General features: G+C 38.6%; 1 pseudogene; it reads right to left on the bottom strand.

Moving 5' to 3' along the window:
• Positions 1-52: 52 nt before the first annotated feature.
• Positions 53-21415, bottom strand: LOC120878810 (annotated as a pseudogene).
• Between the last annotated feature and the right edge of the window lie 894 nt (positions 21416-22309).

Raw genomic sequence — 22309 nt, 5'->3', positions numbered from 1 at the left:
CCTGGAGCGGAGGCTCCCGCTTCCTTTCTCCTCCGGGCGGCGGCGGCGGGAATCAGGGGGCGGGCGGCAAGCTGAGAGGTGCGGCTCTGCTTAAAGCACGCGCCCGGGGGCGCCCTCGGGCGGACCGGGGCTGCGGGGCTCGAACCCGCGGGGAGCGCGCGTGTGCGTGCGTGTCCGCACCCGCCCGCGGCGGCGCTCTCGCCCAAGTGAAGGGAACACCCGCCCGGGCTGCTCCCGGGTCTCGGCTCGCCCTGCCCGCCCGCCGCTCCCTAGCGACAGCGCCGCTCGGAAAGCCAATGGTGGAGATGCTTCTTTCAAAGTGCACGTAAATCTGGCGCTTGTTGGCTACTCTTTGGCAGCTGCAAAGGCATTCGGAAAGGGGTCGTCCCCACCGCTCCTTCTGAGCCTCTCCTCGCACCTCCACCAGCTCAGGGTCCAAGGTGGACAGAGTTGTGAGAAGGAGCGTGGGTCTGAGGGTGTACCACGAACATGAGGTAGCCGTCCATCAGGCCCTCTGGCTTCGCTTAGAGCGGGTCGATGGGCTGAGAATCCCGCTGAAAACTCCCAAAGTACAGACACCCAAAGGTTGGGAGCAAACCTTCAGGTTTTGTCAGCAGGAAAGCGATGAAAGCGAGCTAGCCCCTCCTTCCAGTTTGCCTTCCTAATCCTCATGTGGATTACCACCCACACATAATTATGGCTATATATCTATAGCTGCATCTCCAATACTACAGGATTGCACTCAACGATGTTTCCTTTAGAGGCTTCCTGTGTGTGTGCCTATGTGCTCAGTCGCTCAGTGGTCCCTGACTGTTTGCGACCTTTTGGACTGTAGTCGGCCAGGCTCCTCTGTCCATGGGACTTTTCAGGCAAGAATACTGAGCTCCTTTGCTGAGCTCCTCGAATTTAACCAATAACTTTATTGTGCAGGGGTTTATAAGGGAAGATCTCCAGGCAGCAGAGGTTCCTTCATAAGTTCTCTTTCTTGTGGAAAAAAGAAAACTCAACGAAGCCTCCAAAGCCGACTTCTCTGTCTCCTAACCATGATGTGCTGCCAAAATAATATTTATTTTAGAAAACGTGGTTTAAAATGAAGGGAATATTTATCCTAAAGTAGACTGCAAGAGTATAGAATTCCTTGTCTTTTGCCAGCCACTATGTTCTGGGTTTCTGAATAAAGATATTCATATCATATTCATATCATGATAAAGATATTCATAATATCTTTTTTGGTGTCATGTCAGTGGTTTTTCATCTATACATTTTAAATTTTTTGTATTAATTAATTTTTTAAGATTGTTTCTATATGGACCATTTTTAAAGTCTTTATTGAACCTGTTACAATATTGCTTCTGTTTTATGTTTTTGCTGTTTGGATTCCAGGCATGTGTGGTCTTAGTTCCCCAAGCAGGGATCAAACCCACACCCTCTGCATTGGAAGGGGAAGTCTTAACCACTAGACCACCAGGAAAGACCCTTATCTGTATTTTAAAGGAACTACTTAAGTAGAAACATGCACTAGTAAGGAATGGAATATCCCAGAAGGTATTGTTAATTCTATTTCAAAATTCAGATAAGAAACCCGCCAGAATACCTAAGAGTGTAACCATCATTGATAACCTGAAATAGACATGATTTGCATTGGAAAGATGCCCAAGTTAATACTTTTACAGCCAGACTCAGGTTATCTGCCCAGGGTGAGCTAAACTGAATAGCAGTAAGGTACCCTGGGTTATCACATATATTCTACTGACAATCAAAGGCCTACTTACTTACATATTTTTTAGCATGTTAAGGAGAAATTAAATATATAGAGTGAATATCAGCATTTTATTTGATATTAGGTATTGTATAGTATACTTAATATGACTCAGCTAAAAAGTCAGGCATTTTCAATATCACATAGTACCAGAGAATCAGAATGGTACCTTTTTTAAAGAGACATGAGGAAAATGCTTCTTTAAATCAGACTATTAACCTACTTAATAAGTCTTCATCATGCTCAGAGTACTGCATCCAGGGCCTTGAATGGAAAAGACAGTTTTCCTGGCAAAATACTTAAGCAGTAAAGGGAAGATGATGAAGATATATATAGTATTTATGTGTATATGTATATTAAAATACTAGACATCCCCAAATTATAATTTTAAATTCATGAAATATTTCAGAAGTTTTTCAAGGCCTTAAATACCATCTCTTCCACAAGGCACTTGGTTCTTTCCACTTTTCCCCAAACTTCAATGCACAACCTCTCTTGGTAGACATTACATTAGAAGTGAGAATTCAAAGGTGACAGGCCTTGTCTTTTTCTCAGTTGTTCAGTCTTTTTGAGACAATTGGTATATACAAGGATAATGACATTATCATAAAATATGTATTTATATACATAAAACACATAAAACATAGATACATACAATATGCTGTGTGAGTACTAAAGAATGAAAAAATTACCTGTGCCCACATCATCAAGGAATGCTCTGTAAAGATTGCATTTGAGTAAAGGGTCAAAAGAACAATAAAATTTTAAAGTTTTCTAGATAGGATTGGTGAAGTGAGAATGAGGATGAAATTTCAAACTTTGGCATTAAAAAAAAAATTGCTTTGGTTGCGACTCCACACTCCCAATGCAGGGGACAGGGGACCAGTTCAATCCCTGGAGAACTAAGATCCCACGTGTGGTGCAGCCAAGTAAACAAAAACAAACCAAAAAAAAAAAAAAATAGCTTAAGCAAAGGTACACAGGCATAAAGCACGCTGGTGGTTAGAGAAACATAGGGTAGATATGGAGGAAGATTGGCATGTGTGGTTAAAAATGTAAGCAGAGTTCAGCTCACTAAAGGTCTTACTTCCTAAGAAATACAGACTTGCATTTCCTTGGTGATGAGACAAGACTGAAGAGTTTTGAAGAGAGGACTGTTATACTCGGGGAAAAGTTTTAAAAAGATTGCTTTGGTTACAACATGCATGATAGATTGAAGAAAAATGATATGGGAAGAGCAAAACTAATTTAGAATCTGTAAACAAAACTAATCCAAACCTAATTTAAGGTATGGAATCCATAAACAAATCATGAGGGCGAGACTTTGGACTGGGGATAAAAACATGGGGAGGATGGAAAACATTCAAGGAACAGTGAAAGTCTGATTTGTTGATTACATTTATTTAGGATGAAATTAGAAGAGGGAATCAAAGATGACCCTCTAATTTCTGCAATAAAGCTAAAAGGATTATAAATTATTTGCTTAAGTCACCCAATGAATAATTGATAGGGCCAGGTTTTGATTCGGTATTTTCAAACTCCAAAGCTAAAGCTACTTCCATTTTTTACCCTGTATCCTGAAAATTAGTCAGGAATTTCATTTCCGAAAATCAGCATCCCTTGGTAGCAAGGGCTATATCTCCAGACCTGGCACATAGTAGGCACTCAATAAATAGCAGTTAAATGAATGAATTAAATTTTAGTAGATAAATTCAATCCAGGTATGTTCTTTTAGGCCAAACTGTGCCTCTGACAAAGGGTATTTATATTCTGTCTTCCTCTATTTAATTAATTGCATGCGTATCTTTAGTCTCTCTTTTAAATTACAAACTCTTTAAAATCATGAACTGTATCTTAATATTTCTCTGTGCTTTATAGCATGTAACATTGTATATTTTCATACAATATGTTTTTCATAAATATATCTTTAATTAAATTCTGTACCTTTTGAGAATTTATTTCATTTAGTCGCTTTAAGATTGGCTGAAAGTAACCACTGTCAAAAAGTAACCACTGTCCTGCATTGAATTTCTTTTGCAAACATAACATAGTACCTTTATGATCTTTTCCCTTTTTTTGGCTTGAGTACAGCACAAAAAGGCCATTTTCGATGAGACTGTCTTGACCTCATTGTGCTACAAAAGTGCTTATCAGCATAATTTACAAATATACAGAATCCAATTTATACAATGTTCTAAAAGCTCTCCTCTAACTCCACTCTGCATAGCTCCCGAAACAAATGATTTCTGATTAGAGACAAGAGAACAATGTTGAAGGCCAGTAGGCCTAATTAGGAATTATAAACAATGTAATCCGCTGAAATTAATTAAATATTGAAATAAGAAGACAGAGAAGTTCTATACCAATACCAGTACATTGAATTTAGGCTGGCCTGAAGCATACTTGCCCCCTTCCTGTATCTTGCTCACCTTGCTGCTTTAAAACAAACTCAGACAATTGTTTTTCCAAAGACCTCAGTGTATCACACAGGATTTTAATTTTTGAGTAATTAAGTGGAGAGGCAGCATCAGAGACTGAAATGGAAGAGAGAAAGCAGAGACCTGGAGACATGAATAAAGTCCTGAATGAGGAACTTTCCAAATATCCTTTGTATAGAAAATGACTGATAATTATGGCTTAAACCACGTGATGGGGTATTCCATAGATGGAAACTTTCAGTGTACACATCTCAGGAAACAATTCCAAAGATGTCTGGGTATATTTTGATGCATTAGCATCAAAATACTATAATTTCACATAGTTCCATATACTTTCAGTTATAAAGACTGATTTCAACATAATGCTAGGTTTTTAATTAGCCTAAGGACCCATATCTGTGTTAGTATGTGTGAAGGATCATTTAGGTCTCCCTTGAATTTGATTCTCTCTTTAATATCACCTCAGAAAAATGTAGAGAGTGTTTTCTTGTTTGCTCTTAGTTGGTGGTTCAAATGCAGCTGAAAGCAAGGGTGAGGGGGGCGGCATTATTTGAGAATCCATCAGCATCATCACTGAGAACGCTGACCTTGGAGTTCTAGCTCAGGATAGAATCTAGGTTTTGCCATTTATTACCTGTGTGATGTTGAGCAAGTTACTTAACCTCTCTATTCACAGCATCCTCATGTAAAAACCGAAGATAAACAGTACCTAGTTCATGAGTTTATTATGAGTATTTCATGAACTAATATAGGAAGCATTAATATGAAGCCAGGTACACAGCAAAGATTCAATAAAAGATAGTGCTAATATTGCTATTGTCATCATGCCATCATCATCACCACTAGCATTATCAAATCCCTAAGACATGGACTTGCAAAATTCACATAAGCTGTATTAAACCAGTTATCTGAAGAATTCCTAAGTAGAAAGAATGTCTTGCAAATTAAAGTCGTAAGGCAGGATATGAAAGTCTCTTAACTAAAGAAAATAAGAAAAGTACTTCTAAATTCAAAAAAAAAGCTGTAAAAAAATAATAAAGAGAGCTATAAGGTGAAATAGCAACCCACTCCAGTATTCGTGCCTGGGAAATCCCATGGACAGAGAAGCCTGGCGGGCTACCATCCAAAGAATCAGACACAACTTAGCAACTAAACAACAACAAAGGTGAGTATAGAGTATAATATAAAATTATCTACTCAATTGGATTACTCTACATAAGAAATTACTTATAAGGGATGAAAGGTTTCCACATGAAGCCTGGTAAAAGGAGAACCAAGAGAAACATTTTGGTAATTATCCACACCTATCGAGCAGGACAAAAAGCCACAGGACCCAGCACAAATGAAACATTAAGAGAGGGTCATTAAGAGAAGGTGGTCACAGAGAGCTAGCTAGTTTTCTTCATTTCTGCCTGAAGTGCTTCTCAGAATGAATTCAAATAATGAGCACATATACAGTATGGCTTATGTACCAGGTAATGTTATAAGCACTTTCTACACTGCACTAGGTCATCTCATCCTCAAAACAACATCCTGAAGTAGTTACCACTATTATCCCGTTTTATTCAGATGAGGCAACTGAGACATACAGAGGATAAGCAATTTGCCCAGGGTCCCAGCTAGTTAGTAGCAAAGTCCATGTTTGAACTGAGGTAGTATCTTAAACATCACTGTATTGTCTCCCAGAGCTCTGACCACTTGTGTCATTTCCTTTGTACTGAATTTGTTTGGACCAAGAGGTATCCTGATGGCTGCTTTGACCTCACTGCTATGTTTATATGAGGAAGGAGGTAACCAGGGTGGCAGATATCCATGTAATTTCTGGTCCCATACTAAATGAAAACTTTGGCAAACTGGCTTATATGTGTCTCTTGAGAGTTCGCATAATACTAATCAGTCACATTGACACTGATTGAACTGATAATATTGACTCACTGGACCTCCTAAAGTGAGAACTCAAATGATACTGGCAGCTTGTGAAATCCTGCCATCCAGCCTTCTCAGGGAACATCTCTATCACTTTAATTTCCACATTTAAATATTCTCAGGTAACATTTCTATCTCTTTAATTTCCCCATTTAGCTTTTAATATGTGGCATGTTTACAAGCAATCACCATCTAAAATGCTTTGTACCAATAACTTTTTATATATTTGCATTACATCATGAATCATGGAAAGGAAATCTACAGATATCAAACTGCAGATATCTTTGATATACTCATTTTCAATAAACTTTAACCCTGACATGCTTTTTGCTTATAATTTCCAAAATGATTTCCGAATGCTTTTTCATCATAGTAAGTGAGAGCCTTTGTTAAGAAACATAGCTTAAACAATGAAAACTGCTACAGAATACTGTAACATGATACTGAATTTATTGAAATGGAGGAGGAATAAGAGCAGATTGAGCAAATAAAAGATGAGTTAGAAAGGAAAGCAGTTCTAAATGGTGTACACCCTGGGAAGCCAGGCACTCTGCCTAGGACTGGATGTGCTATTGCTCCAATCTAGCTATCAAGGAATAAGTAACACGGGACCTATTTCTCAAGCACACATCCCTGTAAATGCCACTAATGCTCAGCCATAACGTGGCACATCACAACTACCACAGCACTAAAGGCTAAAGGTACATTTTAGCAGAATTAGTGGACCCACCATTGCCTAGGGGGAATTTAAATTTAAAAGAAAAGAGTATGGCAGCTCTCTGCAAAAACACTCTGTAAGCCATGGTACCCAAAGCATCAGCAACTTTTCTCCTTCCCAAGGAAATATTGGTCCATTTCCTATCAAAAATACCCACCCCACCTCCAGCCCTCTGGTAGTTTTAGTCCTGAGAGTCAGAGATGTCTCTTTTGTGAGGTCTAAGTTTTTTTGCTAGGTTTCATATATGTGAGAGACTCACACTGAGTTATTGTATATCTACTGTGAAATATTTCTGATGAGGTCATGAAGAATAGCAGCTAAACTTACTTTGTCTGGGAGGATTAGAAAGCTAAAAGCTAAATGAACAAATGAATGAATTCACAGATGGGTGGACAGATGGAAGAACGGAGGAAGGAGAGAATGAATTAATTAAATGCTGATAATTTATTAGGTAATCATGTGTATGTGTCTGTGTTAATTGCTCCGTAATGCCCAACTCTTTGCAGCCCCATGGACTGTAGCCTGCCAGGCTCCTCTGTCCATGGGATTCTCCAGGCAAGAATACTGGAGTGGATAGCCATTTCCTTCTCCAGGGGATATTCTCGATCCAGGTATGGAACCCAGGTCTCCTTAATTGCAGGCAGATTCTTTACCATCTAAATCACAAAGGAAGCCCAGGTAACCGTGTTGCATATCTAATAATCAGGTCCTCAGTCCTCCTTTTCATGCATAATAAAGTTCATTGATTTTGTTCAATACACAATTCTTCTAAATATTTATGAAGTATTTAAACATAGCATTCCAATAAGATGACAGCATTAACTTGCCTTTGTGTGTTTTACTTGAGTCTCTGTTCTTCAATTTGCCATTTCTTAACTTTTCTTCTTTTCATTTTTAAAGGAGAGTTTTTCATCTTGAAGCCTGAGCCTGAAACAGAAGTACAGAATTGTTGATCAGTAAAAACCAATTGACTAGAATTGATGACAATTGTTTTCTGCAACATCTGTCTTCCAACATGTATTTTAAGATCCTTTTGTCTGTAAAGGCTTGCCCCTGACAGTCATATACCTAGGCGTATTTTAGTATCAAATTTCTGACACTGAACCCAAGATTTAATTTATTTTAGAATGGCCATTCCTTACTCTCAGCATATACTGACTCATATGATCTGTTTTGCCAAAAATATTATCCAAAAAACTCATTTATTTATTCCTTTTCACTTCATTATCTTTAATAAAGTGGCATTATGTAAAAACTTGCCTTAAAAAAGCAATGACACTAAGGCTATTTTGGAATTTAAGCTGAGAACAAAGAAATATGGTTCACCTTTTACATTTCTACATTTCCTAATATTTAATTTCAAGATAGTCTCCCTCCAGTGAAAAATTAAAATTAGGCACTCACAGACTAGCACCTTAGGAAACAAAAAAATGCAAGACTGAATTTTTTGAGTATGTGTCTTATCTGCTTCTAAGCAAAAATAAATGGTCTCTGTATTTGTTCAGTATTTTAGCCACTTGCCACAGCTAAAGTGTCCACTGACATTTCTATCTCCCTCAGAGTGTAACTTTCTCAAAGGTAGTTAACCTGGCTTTTGTGTCAAACTTGAGATTGAATTATTGGTCAGCTGTACACACAGCTACAGTTTTGTGGCCACGATTACTCTTTTCTTTTTGCCCTGCCAGGCAAGTCATGCTGGATCTTAGTTCCTGACCAGGAATCCAACCTATGCCCCTGGAAGTGGAAGAGTGGCATCCTAACCGCCGGACTGCCAGAAAATCCCTCACCCACTATTATCACTGCATTTTACAGAGGATAGAACCACAACCAGAGCAGTGTAATAACATACCCAACTAGTTGGTGGGAAAAAAAATCCTAATTCAAGTCTGTCTTATTTGGAAGCACGTGTTCTTTCATTTCATTACATAAGAACAATTTCTGTTTTAATTGCTTTGATTACCCATCAACATTTCAATTGCTTCTCTCTTTTTTTTTTTTTGGTAATCTTCTGACTTTCATAGCTACTTCTCTTTGGAACAATATTCAATTATGCCATTGAATACACTTATAATGCAACTGATCAATCTCATATTTTTCAAGAGTAGGAAGAGGTATGTGTTTGTAATACCTCCTGCAATATTTTAATATAATTTTTTGGTAATTCCTCACGAATTGTAGAATAAAAGAGGTAATATTGGAGAATGTTTAGAAGTATGGGCTCTAAAGTTAGACTTTGTATTGTTTACATTTTACAATTTTCTGTATATGATGATGTTTGACATCTTTTCATTATTTTTTATTGGAAGTATAGGTGATTTACAATATTATGTTTGTTTTAGGTGTACAACATAGTGATTCAGTATTTTTGCAGATTATACGGGATTATAAATTATTACAAGATAAGGGTAAAATTCTCTGTGCTATACAGTATATTGCTAATTTATTTATATATAGTAGTTTATATCTATTAATCCCATAGCCCTAACTTGTTCCTCTCCACTTCCTCTCCCCTTTGGTAACTACAAGTCTGTTCTCTAGACATGTGACTTTGTTTCTGTTTTGCATTACATTCATTTGTATTATTTTTTACCTTCTACATGTAACTGACATCAAACAGTTTTTGTCTTTGATGTTTAACATCTTGAGAACATTTCTGACTGGGGACAGACAGTACACCCTCAGACTAGCCAGTACTTAGAAGTACATTGTTAAAACAAGTAAAAGAAAATCTAAATAAAATGAACAATACCCTGTATTCATAGATTGTTAAGATGGCAATACTCACCATCTGATCTACAGATTCAACACAATTCCCATCAGAACTCCAACTGGCTTACTTAAAAAAATTGGCAAGCTCATCTTAAAATCATATGGAAATGTGAGAGATCCAGAATAACCAAAACGGTCTTGAAAAAGAGTGAAGAGGAAGACTCACACTTCCTTATTTCAAAACTTAGTAAAAAGCTATAGCCAAAACAGTGTGGTACTGGCATAAGAACAGACATACATATGAACGAACCAAATCTAGAGTCCAGAAATAAAGCCTCACATTTATGTTGACTTGATTTTAGACAGAAGTGTCAAAGTAATTCAAAATTTTCATCAAATTGTGTTGATCAATATTTTCATCAATATTTCTATCAAATGGTGTTGAGGTAACTGAATATCCACATGCAAAGGAATGAAGGTGGACTTCTACCATACTACATTCAAAACCTAACTCAAAATGGATCTCAAAGTTAAGATCTAACACTATAAAATTTTATGAAAAAACAAAGGTGTATGTCTTGAGGATACTGGATTAAAGCTTCCTTAGATATGTTGTCAAAAGCACACACACACACAAATAAATTGTATGTCATCAAAAATAAACACTTTTTTAATGCAAAGGTTACTATCGAGAAAGTTCAGTTCAGTCACTCAGTCGTGTCTGACTCTTTGCAACCCCATGAATCACAGCACGCCAGGCCTCCCTATCCATCACCATCTCCCAGAGTTCACTCAGACTCACGTCCATCGAGTCTGTAATGCCATCCAGCCATCTCATCCTCTGTCATCCCCTTCTCCTCCTGCCCCTAATCCCTCCCAGCATCAGAGTCTTTCCAATGAGTCAACTCTTCGCATGAGGTGGCCAAAGTACTGGAGTTTCAGCTTTAGCATCTTTCCTTCCAAAGAAATCCCAGGGTTGATCTCCTTCAGAATGGACTGGTTGGATCTCCTTGCAGTCCAAGGGACTCTCAAGAGTCTTCTCCAGCACCACAGTTCAAAAGCATCAATTCTTCGGCACTCAGCCTTCTTCACAGTCCAACTCTCACATCCATACATGACCACAGGAAAAACCATAGCCTTGATCGGCAAAGTTAAGACAACCCAAGAATGGGAGAAAATATTTTTAAATCATACATCTGATGACACATACCTAGAATATATGATTAGCTCTTACAATTCAGTAATAAAAATACCAAATATTCCAATTAAAAATGGACAAAGGAGCTGCTGCACAGACGTTTCTCCCAAGAATATATACAGATGGCCAATAAGTACATGAAGATATGCCTAATGCCTTTATTCATTAGGAAAATACAGATCAAAACCACAATGAGATACCATTTAAAAGATAAGGATGGCCATGATACAGTTACAAAGACAAACAATAAGAAGTGTTGGCAAAGCTGTGTAAAACTTGGAACCCTCACACATTACTGCTATGTATGTAAAATGGTGCGGCCAATTTGAAAAATAGTCTGGCAGGCCCTTAAAGGGTTAAATATCAAGTTCTATTACCCAGCAATTCCACTCCTAGGTATAAACTTAGGTATGAAAACACATGACATCAAAGGAACTTATACATGAACGTTGTAGCAGCAATATTCATGAAAGCAAAAAAAGTGAAAGTAATCCAAATACTCAATGTTCATTACCAGATGAAAGATTAAATGAAATGTGATATGTGCATACAATGGGCTTCCCTGGTGGCTCAGTGGTAAAGAATCCGCCTGGCACTGCAGGAGACGCAGAAGATTTGGGCTCAATCCCTGGGTCAGGAAGATCCTCTGAAGGAGGAAATGGCTACCCACTCCAGTATTCTTGCCTGGGAGATCCCATGGACGGAGCAGCCTGGCAGGCTACAGACCATGGGGTTGCAAGAGTCAGACACAACTGAGTGGCTGAGCACACACATGCTCATATCATATCTTATATGTCCATATATTATCTTATGATTTGGTAATACAAAGGAATGCAATACTAATCCATGCTACAGCATGGATGAACCCTGTGAAAGAAATCAGTCACAAAGTACCACATATTATGTGCTTCCACAGATATGAAATATCCAGATTAAGCAAATCTACAGGGATAGAAAGTAGGTTAGTGGTCTCCTAGGGCTGGTGGGAAGCAGGTGGCAGGTAATGGGGGAAAGAGCTTGGAGAGGGGAAGGCTCAGGCAGAAACAGGGTGGATGAATGATGAGTGACTGTTGATGGGATTTCTCTTAGTGATGATAAAAATGTTGTAAAATTCATTGTGCTGATGGTTGCCCACTCTGTTGAATGTTCTAAAAAACATTCAGTCATATACTTTAAATTGGTGAATTGTTTTATGTGAATATTGAATTTCTTTCAATAAAGATGTTTTTAAAGAATTAACAGTAATTGTTATATTATGTCCTGGGGTCTTCTTGGATTCTTGTTTTTGATCGTTTAATTGTGTGTGATGGAAAAAAAAGGTGATTATAAAGCACACACTCACAGTTATAAACAGATCCTTAAAACCATCCTTTATTTGGTGAGCAGCATGATGGGCTAAAACTGCAGGTTTAAAAACCAAAGGGAATTAAATGACTTTGTATTAAGTTTGAGAGTACAAGCATCTGTGTGGATTCAGGAAAGAGGAGACACTTGGCCAGGCCAGAGAGAGGCAAAGATGCAGCGTGGGGAGAAAGAAGAATTACAGCTATATTGAGCTGCTTTGCTTTTTGGTGCAATAGATGAGAATGTGCATATATTCATTTAAGTAGAAAACATCCAGCAAAACCATTTCTTTCTCACTGGGCTCTGGGACCTGTTTTGAGAGTCTGTCTGGAGGGTAACTGCCACCTCATCTGAAATGCTGATGGAGCTTTCCTATTGGAGAAAGATAATTAGAAGTCCTTTTTGGTTTCTTTCCTTCTGGAGGTTAAGAATTAAAATTTTTAGGGAGTTTCTTGGTGGTTTAGTGGCTAAGACTCCATGCTCCCAGTTCAGGCGGCCTGGGTTCTATCTCTGGTCAGGGAACTAGATCCCACAAGCCACAGCTAAGAGTTTGCATGCCATAGCTAAAGATCTCACATGCTGCAACCAAGACCAACACAGCCAAATAAATGACATATAAAAAAAAAGAATTACTATTTTAAAAATTCTGATTTTCTACCTTTCAGCACTTAGTCTTAATGCTGCAAATAGTCTGCAACTTGTCTTTCTTTTTCACCAAAGTGAAGCTATTGAGAACTATCCCTGATGATACGTGTTTACAGGACATTGATTTTCACTGCTCTGTGTATTCCATGGTATGAATATAACATAATTCATTTATCCCCTCTCCCATTCTAAGTTTTTACTGATGCAATGTTACAATAAAATTCTTGTCCATGTTTGATTTTTTTCCATAGCCTAGAATTTCTCCAGGGCATAAACCTAGGAAAGAAATTGCTTGGTCATAAGGATACACATATTTGAATTCATGGAACATGGTTACATTACTCTCCAAAGCGGCTGTATAAATTTATAGTCCTTCCCACAACTTCTGAGAGTCCCTTTCCCTGAATTCTCACTCATACCGCAGGAGTAATCCTATAAAATGTGTGGGTCTCCGTTCCAACTCTCCCTACATTGGTATTAAATTCAAGCCCCTATATTAAGAGTGATAAATACCTCCAGGCAGTCAGTGTCAGCTCGCCAGTTCACTGTCCTGATTTTCAGTTCCTTCTTCATTTATGGCCCAAGGCAATTTCCCTTTCTTAGCAGTTCAGCCATGCATTTATAAGGATGTTAGTTATAATTTATTGAGCAATCCTTGGTGTTTGTAGCTGGAGGGTTTTCAAGTTATCTGTACTTCCAGACCTTTAAATGCCTGACAGCATTTTCAGCACCTGAGCAATCTTTAAACACACCCCAGATGTTGGATACCATAAAGGAAGTAAGTGCAATCAAATTAGCCACTACAATGAGCTATTAAACTCTCTCCACATGTATTCATTAGTCACCATGCTGCCACATATGCGAATCTGCAGCTTATCTGAGGTTGAATCTCAACTAGTTTCTTACTAGCTGTGTGACCTTGGGCAATGTATTTCACCTTTCTGAACTGTAATTTCTTCATCTATAGAACAAGGATGTAAATCATAGAATTTGACTTGTATGACTGGTATAAAAAGTCAATCAGTTACTATTTATAAAAATACTTAGAACTGTATCTGATGTACAGTATGTGCTTTGTAATTGTGTGATAAATGGAAGAATAAATATTAGACATTTATTTTTGTACCTCTGAATAATTTTTTAAAAATGATCTCCCCTAAAATTGCCAGCATGGACAATCTAATGTTGGCAGCATGATAGCACTACTTCTCAACTTTAATGATACTAATGATAAATGGATTTTACCTAGAAGCCTCTCTCTGCTTCAGAATACAAGCAAAATAATTGTTGCCCGTTGTGGGCCAGTCAAGTGGTTATACAGGTTGGGAGCAAGGATATTAAATAGGCCCCTCAGCTTTTTTTTTTTTTGGATTAAAGAGGCATTCTGAGCAAAAACAAAAAACTTCCAAAAGCTTTTCCTTTGTCTAGAGTAGTCACTTTTAGTGTATGAAGATGTTCAGGGTATGAGAAACGATGTCTCAGGATTTGACTCTGCACAGGAATGGAAAATTAGGACCAAGTCTGTATGACATACCTTTTATTTTGCTCTTACGTCATGTGTGGTCTTTATCCTCTGACCACGCTTTTCAGGCCATACACAAGTCACAGCATGTTTATTACACTTAGTAGTCATACCATACTCTGCTGTGCTCAGTCATGTCCAACTCTTTGCGATCCCATGAACTGTAGCCAACTAAGTTCCTCTGTCCATGAGAGTTTCAGGCAAGAATACTGAGTGGGTTGCCATTTCCTTCTCCAGAGGATCTTCCTAATCCAGGGACTGAACCTGCATCTCCCACATTGGCAGGAAGATTCTTTACCACTGAGGCACGAGCGAAGCCTACTATCATAATTTACATTAGATCCTCAGACTTTATCTTTCACCAGCTTCTATTTACCCGACACCCCTGACTGGCAACCACGTTTATACTTCTGTTTCTATGAGCTTGACTATTCTTTTACATTCCACATATAGGTGACATCAAGCAGTATTTATCTTCAAGAGGTATTTATCTTTCTGTGTCTGGCTTACTTCACTTAGCATAATGCCCTTAAGGTCCATTCACGTTGCCGCAAAGAGCAGAATTTCCTTCTTTTTCATAATATATTAGTATATTAGGGAGTATATGGACTTCCCTGGTGGCTCAGACAGTAAAGCGTCTGTCTACACTGCGGGAGACCTGGGTTCAATCCCTGGGTTGGGAAGATCCGCTGGAGAAGGAAATGGCAATCCACTCCAGTACTATTGCCTGGAAAATTCCATGGACAGAGGAGCTTGGTAGGCTACAGTCCATGGGGTCGCAAAGAGTCGGACACGACTGATATATCTATAGTGATCTTTGTAACTTTCCAGAACTCCACTGACATTGCTTTGGTGGGCTTCCCCATTTGCTCAGTGATGAAAGAATCTACCTGCAGTACAGGAGACATTCAGGAGACCCAGGTTTGATCCCGGAGTCAGAAAGATCCCTTGTAGAAGGAAATGGCAAACCACTGCAGTATTCTTGCCTACGCAATCCCATGGACAGAGCGGCCTGGTGGGCTACAGTCCAGAGGGTCATAAAAGATTCAGACATGACTGAGTTGACTAAACAACAACAGCAACAAAGTAGTCAAAGACCTAATTAAACCTAAAATACATCTTTAAGCCCTTTCAAGAAACATAACTCTAAAAGATAGAATGTAGATCAGATAATAGCTAGAAAAAAAAAGATGTAAGGTTAACGAGGACTTCATTTTTCAGGTAGAAGAATTTATTTTTAATTCTTAAGAAAAGAATGTTTAAGATAAATCATTGCAAACATATATTTACACTAAATTAAACCATGCAAATTTAAATATATCAATAATTTTTAAGTAAATCAAATTTTAGAAATGAGGTAAGAGCTTGCTAAGCAGTCAACAGCAAACAAAAAACAAACAAAAAAAGTCATGGAGACAATAAATAAATATGAAGAACTATTGGAATCTCATTTTGACTCTACTGAAGGGTACACAAAGGAGAACAGCAGTAAATTACCTAGAAAATATATTTTATGGGTAGAGCACAGAAAACATTAAATGTCAAGGTAAGAAATTCAGGCTTTATTTTGTAGGTGATAAGGCAGAAGTGATGTTTTGAGCTTGGGTGACCTGCTCAAAGCTGTGTTTGATGGAAATCAATCCAGTAATGGCTTATGTCCATGACACATTCTGTTAGCTCTATACAAAACACAATAAAGGAAGTTTTACAATCACTTCTTCTAAGTAAATTCAATATTCCCCCAAATTTTCTCTTATTTTTCTATTATTCATATTTCTAGTACTCTTGGTAAATTTCTTGGGTGCAGAGAGCTCTAGAAAACATCACTGAGTTTTCTTATATACCAAAAAATAAATACATACATTCACTGGAAAATGTTCATTGCCTCACTAAAGTTTATACTCATAAATTTCTGGTTAACAAGTTTAACACTTCCATAGCCAGTTCCCAGGGAAAGAAATATTAAGATTCTTATATTTTATAATAAGAATTTGAGCTACAGGGATGAATTTTCTCAGCAAAGAGTCATTGGAGTATTCTATAACATCACTACAAATTAAATTTTATTTTCTCATCTGTTTATCAGAAAGTCAAATAACTTTACATGACTTAAAATAAATTGTTTTAAAAGCTGTCTTCTGATCTCTTCTTCACCTCTGACTTGTGTTTCCAAGAGAAAAGATGTTCAAGTCACTTTCTTCTGATATTTACTATTGTATTCCTAAATTATAATGCATATTATTGCTTTTTGATTTGAGGACTTCATTTTCTTCTGTACCCATTCCTCCATTCACCTAGTCATTTTTGGTTAATAATAATTCAATTTGATATTAATACTGTCATGTAATAATCACAGATGAACCATGTAGTCATTGATGAAGGAAAAATTTCCTTGTATAACTTTTTGCTTCCCTGGCTTCAATCAATGCCTTATATATATTTATTTCTGATGTACCTTCCACTCATTTGTGTAGTGTAGGCAAGCTGAATTAAGGTTCCGAATGGAGCCCATCCTTTTTCAAAATGACATATTTTTACAGTGTATTAACAGAGCCAGTTGTCAATGGAAGATTGCAAATATCCCATTGAACAGCATCTTTGGGCAAGCCCCAGGGTAGTTTGCATTCTTCTTTTTATTTTTGTTGTTTCAGTCTGCCTTATTTAATTTGGCTCTTGATCTCCAAAACGAGATGTATGGAGACCTGGGTTCCATCCCTGGCTTGGGAAGATCCCCTGGAGAAGGGAAAGGTTAATCACTCCAGTATTCTGGCCTGGAGAATTCCATGGACTATACAGTCCATGGAGTCGCAAAGAATTGGACACAACTGAGCGACTTTCACTCACTCACATGCTGCTCTCATCACAGCCACTGAACTACTGTTTATTATTATAAACAGTAGAATAACAGTGAAATCATTCAGTAGCCCTCTCTCTTGTTTCCGCCCCTCTTCCACACACTGGACCAACTATTATATCAGGAGGGTATGGGGAACACAGCCTGAGCATCCACTGGCAAGAGAAGAGCTGAGAGCTGTAGATTCAAAATGTGACATTTCTTTGGTGGAGACTCCTCTCAATGCAAAGCCATGGTGATTTCATTATTATGAATATTCAAAAGAACTTCCACAGCAAAATTGATTATGTCAGCCTTCCACTTAAAATAATCTTTTTTTCTTTTTTAAAAAATTTATTTTTAAACACCAAAAACATTTTGTATTGGGGTATAGCCAATTAACAATGTTGTGATAGTTTCACGTGAACAGTAAAGGGAACCAGCCATACATATAGATGTATCCATTCTCCCCTAGTCAATCCTAAAGGAAATCAACCCTGAATATTCACTGGAAGGACTGATGCTGAAGCTCCAATTATTTTTGCCAGCTGATGCGAAGAGCCTACTCACGGAAAAAAAAAACCCTGATGCTGGTAAAGATTGAGGGCGAGACAAGTAGGGGATGACAAAGGACTAGATGCTTGAATGGTGTCACTGCCTCAATGGACGTGAGTTTCAGCAAATTCCAGGAAATGGTGAAGTAGAGGGAAGCCTGACGTGCTGTAGTCCATGGGGTCACAAAGAGTCAGACACAACTGAGTGACTGAATAACAGCAACATTCTCCCCCCAAACCTCCCTCCCATCCAGGCTGGCACATATCACTGAGCAGAGTTCAATGTGCTAAACAACAGGATTTTGTTGGTTATCTACTTTAAATATAGCAGTGTGCCCATGACCTTCCCAAACTTAAAATAATCTTGAACAAACTCTTTTGTGGTTGCATTGAGGAAAAGCTATGTTTCCCTCCTCCCGTGTTGGATGGGAATCCAAACTTCAGCCACTGAGAATCCATTTCTTCTTTTGAACTTCCATCAGTCTCATATTTGCAAGGTGCCAAATCATCACCTACTATTGTTGGTATCCCCTCTTTGATGGCTGGGTTTTCATACTAGTCTAAGCTATGAATCTAAGGCATTGTTAGTTAATTGTTTTTTAACATCTTTCTCAACTATAACTATTTGTCTCCTTGTCGATTATTGATCTTCCTTTTACTTGAATTCTGATTTATCTTTTTTCACTTTTTTTCCCCTTGAAACAGGCGACAACTTTCCCTACTTTCAAAAGTTCTGAGTGCAGGCGTTTCCCAGTCAATATTCAAAATGCTTTAGAATTTCATTTTTTTAAAACCTTTGAACTGGATCTTTAAACTCCTGAACAACCACAAGTTTATCAACTGATCTCAAACAATGAACCTGAGCCAGACTTTCCACTGAAATATCAAAATGCATCTTGTCTGGTATTTGCTGATTTTGCATGATGACCTGAATTTCTCTCTCAGTTTATCTGCCCGTTTGTTCAAAACCAGTCAGTACACTTCAGTTCAGTTCAGTTCAGACGCTCAGTCATGTCCGACTCTTTGCAACCCTATGAACTGCAGCATGCCAGGCCTCCCTGTCCATTACTAACTCCCGGAGTTCACTCAAACTCATGTCCATTGAGTCAGTGAATCCATCCAACCGTCTCATCCTCTGCCGTCCCCTTCTCCTCCTGCCCCCAATCCCAATCCCTCCCAGCATCACGGTTTTTTCCAATGAATCAGCTCTTCGCATGAGGTAACCAAAGTATTGGAATTTCAGCTTCAACATCAGTCCTTCCAATGAACACCCAGGAGTGATCTCCTTAACGATGGACTGGTTGGATCTCCTTGCAGTCCAAGGGACTCTCAAGAGTCTTCTCCAACACCACAGTTCAAAAGCATCAATTCGTTGGTGCTCAGCATTCTTTATAGTCCAGCATCCATACATGATCACTGGAAAAACCATAGCTTTGACTAGACTGACCTTTGTTGGCAAAGCAATGTCTCAGCTTTTGAATATGCTATGTAGGTTGGTCATAACTTTACTTCCAAAGAGTAAGAGTCTTTTAATTCCATGGCTGTGATCACCATCTGCAGTGATTTTGGAGCCCCAAAATTAAAGTCAGCCACTATTTCTACTGTTTCCACATCTATTTGCCATGAAGTGATGGGACCAGATGCCATGATCTCAGTTTTCTGAATGTTGAGCTTAAAGCCAACTTTTTCACTCTCCTCTTTCACTTTCATCAAGAGGCTCTTTAGTTCCTCTTCACTTTCTGCCATAAGAGTGGTGTCATCTGCATATCTGAGGTTATTGATATTTCTCCCAGCAATCTTGACTCCAGCTTGTGCTTTCTTCAGCCTAGTGTTTCTCATGATGTACTCTGTATACAAGTTAAATAAGCAGGGTGACAATATACAGCCTTGACGCACTCCTTTTCCTATTTGGAACCAGTCTGTTGTTCCATGTCCGGTTCTAACTGTTGCTTCCTGACCCGCATACAGGTTTCTCAAGAGGCAGGTCAGGTGGTCTGGTATTCCCATCTCTTTCAGAATTTCCAGTTTATTGTGATCCACACAGTCAAAGGCTTTGGCATAGTCAATAAAGAAGAAATAGATGTTTTTCTGGAACTCTCTTGCTTTTTCCATGATCCAGCAGATGCTGGCAATTTGATTTCTGCTTCCTCTGCCTTTTCTAAAGCCAAGTTAAACATGTGGAAGTTCATGGTTCACATATTGCTGAAGCCTGGCTTGGAGAATATTTACCATTACTTTTACCAGAGTATGAGACGAGTGCAATTGTGCGGTAGTTTGAGCATTCTTTGGCATTTCCTTTTTTGGGGATTGGAATGAAAACTGACCTTTTCCAGTCCTGTGGCCACTGCTGAGTTTTTCAAATGTGCTGGCATATTGAGTGCAGCACTTTCATAACATCATCTTTTAGGATTTGAAATAGCTCAACTGGGATTCCATCACCTCCACTAGCTTTATTCATAGTGATGCTTCCTAAGGCCCCCTTGACTTCACATTCCAGGATGTCTGGCTCTAGGTGAGTGATCACACCACTGTGATTATCTGGGTCATGAAGATCTTTTTTGTACAGTTCTTCTGTATATTCTTGCTACCTCTTCTTAATATCTTCTGCTTCTGTTAGGTCCATATTTTCCTTTATTGAGCCCATCATTGCATGAAATTTTCCCTTTCTATCTATAAGTTTCTTGAATAGATCTCTAGTCTTCCCCATTCTATTGTTTTCCTCTATTTGTTTGCACTGATCACTGAGGAAGGCTTTCTTATCTCTCCTTGCTATTGGCTCTAATAGTGACTAGGAGACTCACACTCATTTCTGAAACCACTTTCTGTTGCTTGAATAGATCTCTGATTTTCATGAAAGTTCACATCCAGGAGTTGGTTAGTGGCTTTTTGAATGTCATACACGTTGGCAATGCTTCTAAGATCCCTAATATAGTCTTAGCCACCAGCACAGGCCCCTCAGGCCCTGGCATTCCTGCAGGCCCAGGGTACCCAAATGCTTTGCTTTCTCTTTTCTCTAAAGATGTTGACTATAGCACTTGAGATTTTGAAAAAAAATGTAATCAAACTTTTGAAATATACAGCAAAACTGAATTTTAGAGTAGAACGTCAATATATCCACCACAGAGATTTTTGGGTTAACATTAACCCTTGCTTTTTCACATATTTATCCTTTCTTTGATAAATCATGTTTTTATGCATTTTACAGTAATTTGCAAACAAGTGTATACAATTCAAGAACCCCAGGTACTTCAGCATTCTTGCCCTGTTGTTATTGTTCAGTTGCTCAGTCATGTCTGACTCTGAGACCCCATGGACTGCAGCATATCAGGCTTCCCTGTCCTTCACCATCTCCCAGAGCTTCCTCAAACTCATGTCCATCAAGCCGGTGATGCCACCCAATCATCTTGTCCTCTGTTGTCCCCTTCTCCTCCTGCCCTCAATCTTTCCCAGCATCAGGGTCTCTTCAGATGAGTCAGGTCTTTGTATCAGGTGGCCAAAGTATTGGAGTTTCACCTTTAGCATCAGTCCTTCCAATGAATATTCAGGACTGATTTCCTTTAGGATGGACTGGTTAGATCTCCTTGCAGTCCAAGGGAATCTCAAGAGTCTTCTCCAACAACACAGTTCAAAAGCATCAGTTCTTTGGTACTCAGCTTTATGGCCCAACTCTCACATCCATACGTGACTACTGGAAAAACCATAGCTTTAAGTATATGGACTTTTGTTGGCAAAGTAATCTCTCTGCTTTTAAATACCCTAAGTTCGTCATGGCTTTTCTTCCAAGGAGCAAGCATCTTTTAATTTCATGGCTGCATTTACCATCTGCAGTGATGCTGGACCCCAAGAAAATAAAGTCTGTCATTGTTTCCTTTGTTTCCCCATCTATTTGCCATGAAGTGATGGGACCGGATACAATGATCTTAGTTTTTTGAATGTTGAGTTTTAAGCCAGCTTTTTCACCGTCCTCTTTCACTTTCATCAAGAGGCTCTTTAGTTCCTCTTTGCTTTCTGCCATATGGGTGGTGTCCTCGACATATCTGAGGTTATTGATATTTCTCCCATCAACCTTGATTCCAGCTTGTGCTTCATCCAGCGTGGCATTTCACATGATGTACTAAGCAGGGTGACAATATACAGCTGTGGCGTTCTCCTTTCCCAATTTGGAACCAGTCTGTTGTTCCATGTCTGGTTCTAACTTTTGCTTCTTGACCCGCATACAGATTTCTCAGGAGGCATGTAAGGTGGACTGGTATTCCCATCGCTTGAAGAATATCCCACAATTTATTGTGATCCACACAGTCAAAGGCTTTAGTGTACTCAATGAAACAGAAGTAGGTCTTTTTCTGTAACTGTCTTCCTTTTTCTATGATCCAGCAGATGTTAGCAATTTGATCTCTGGTTCCTCTGACTTTTCTACATCCAGCTTGAACATCTAGAAGTTCTTGGTTCACGTACTGCTTCTGCCCTAGAGTATTCTTAACCTAGAGTTCAATATTTTTTTTTCTCTTGATGTAAAATTTACATATAGTCAAGTGCACAAGTGTTGCTGAGTTCTAAAATAAGCAAATATTTGTATAATCCAAAGCCCTTTATGACAACATCACTATCATCCCAGAAAGATCCTTTATGTCCCTTCCTCATTTCAGGAAGACCATTATTCAAT

The sequence above is a fragment of the Oryx dammah genome, unplaced genomic scaffold (genome assembly GCF_014754425.2).
Source record: "Oryx dammah isolate SB20612 unplaced genomic scaffold, SCBI_Odam_1.1 HiC_scaffold_19, whole genome shotgun sequence".
Lineage (NCBI taxonomy): Eukaryota > Metazoa > Chordata > Mammalia > Artiodactyla > Bovidae > Oryx > Oryx dammah.
The sequence above is the reverse complement of the archived record's forward strand: the minus strand, read 5'-3'. Positions and strand labels throughout refer to the sequence as shown.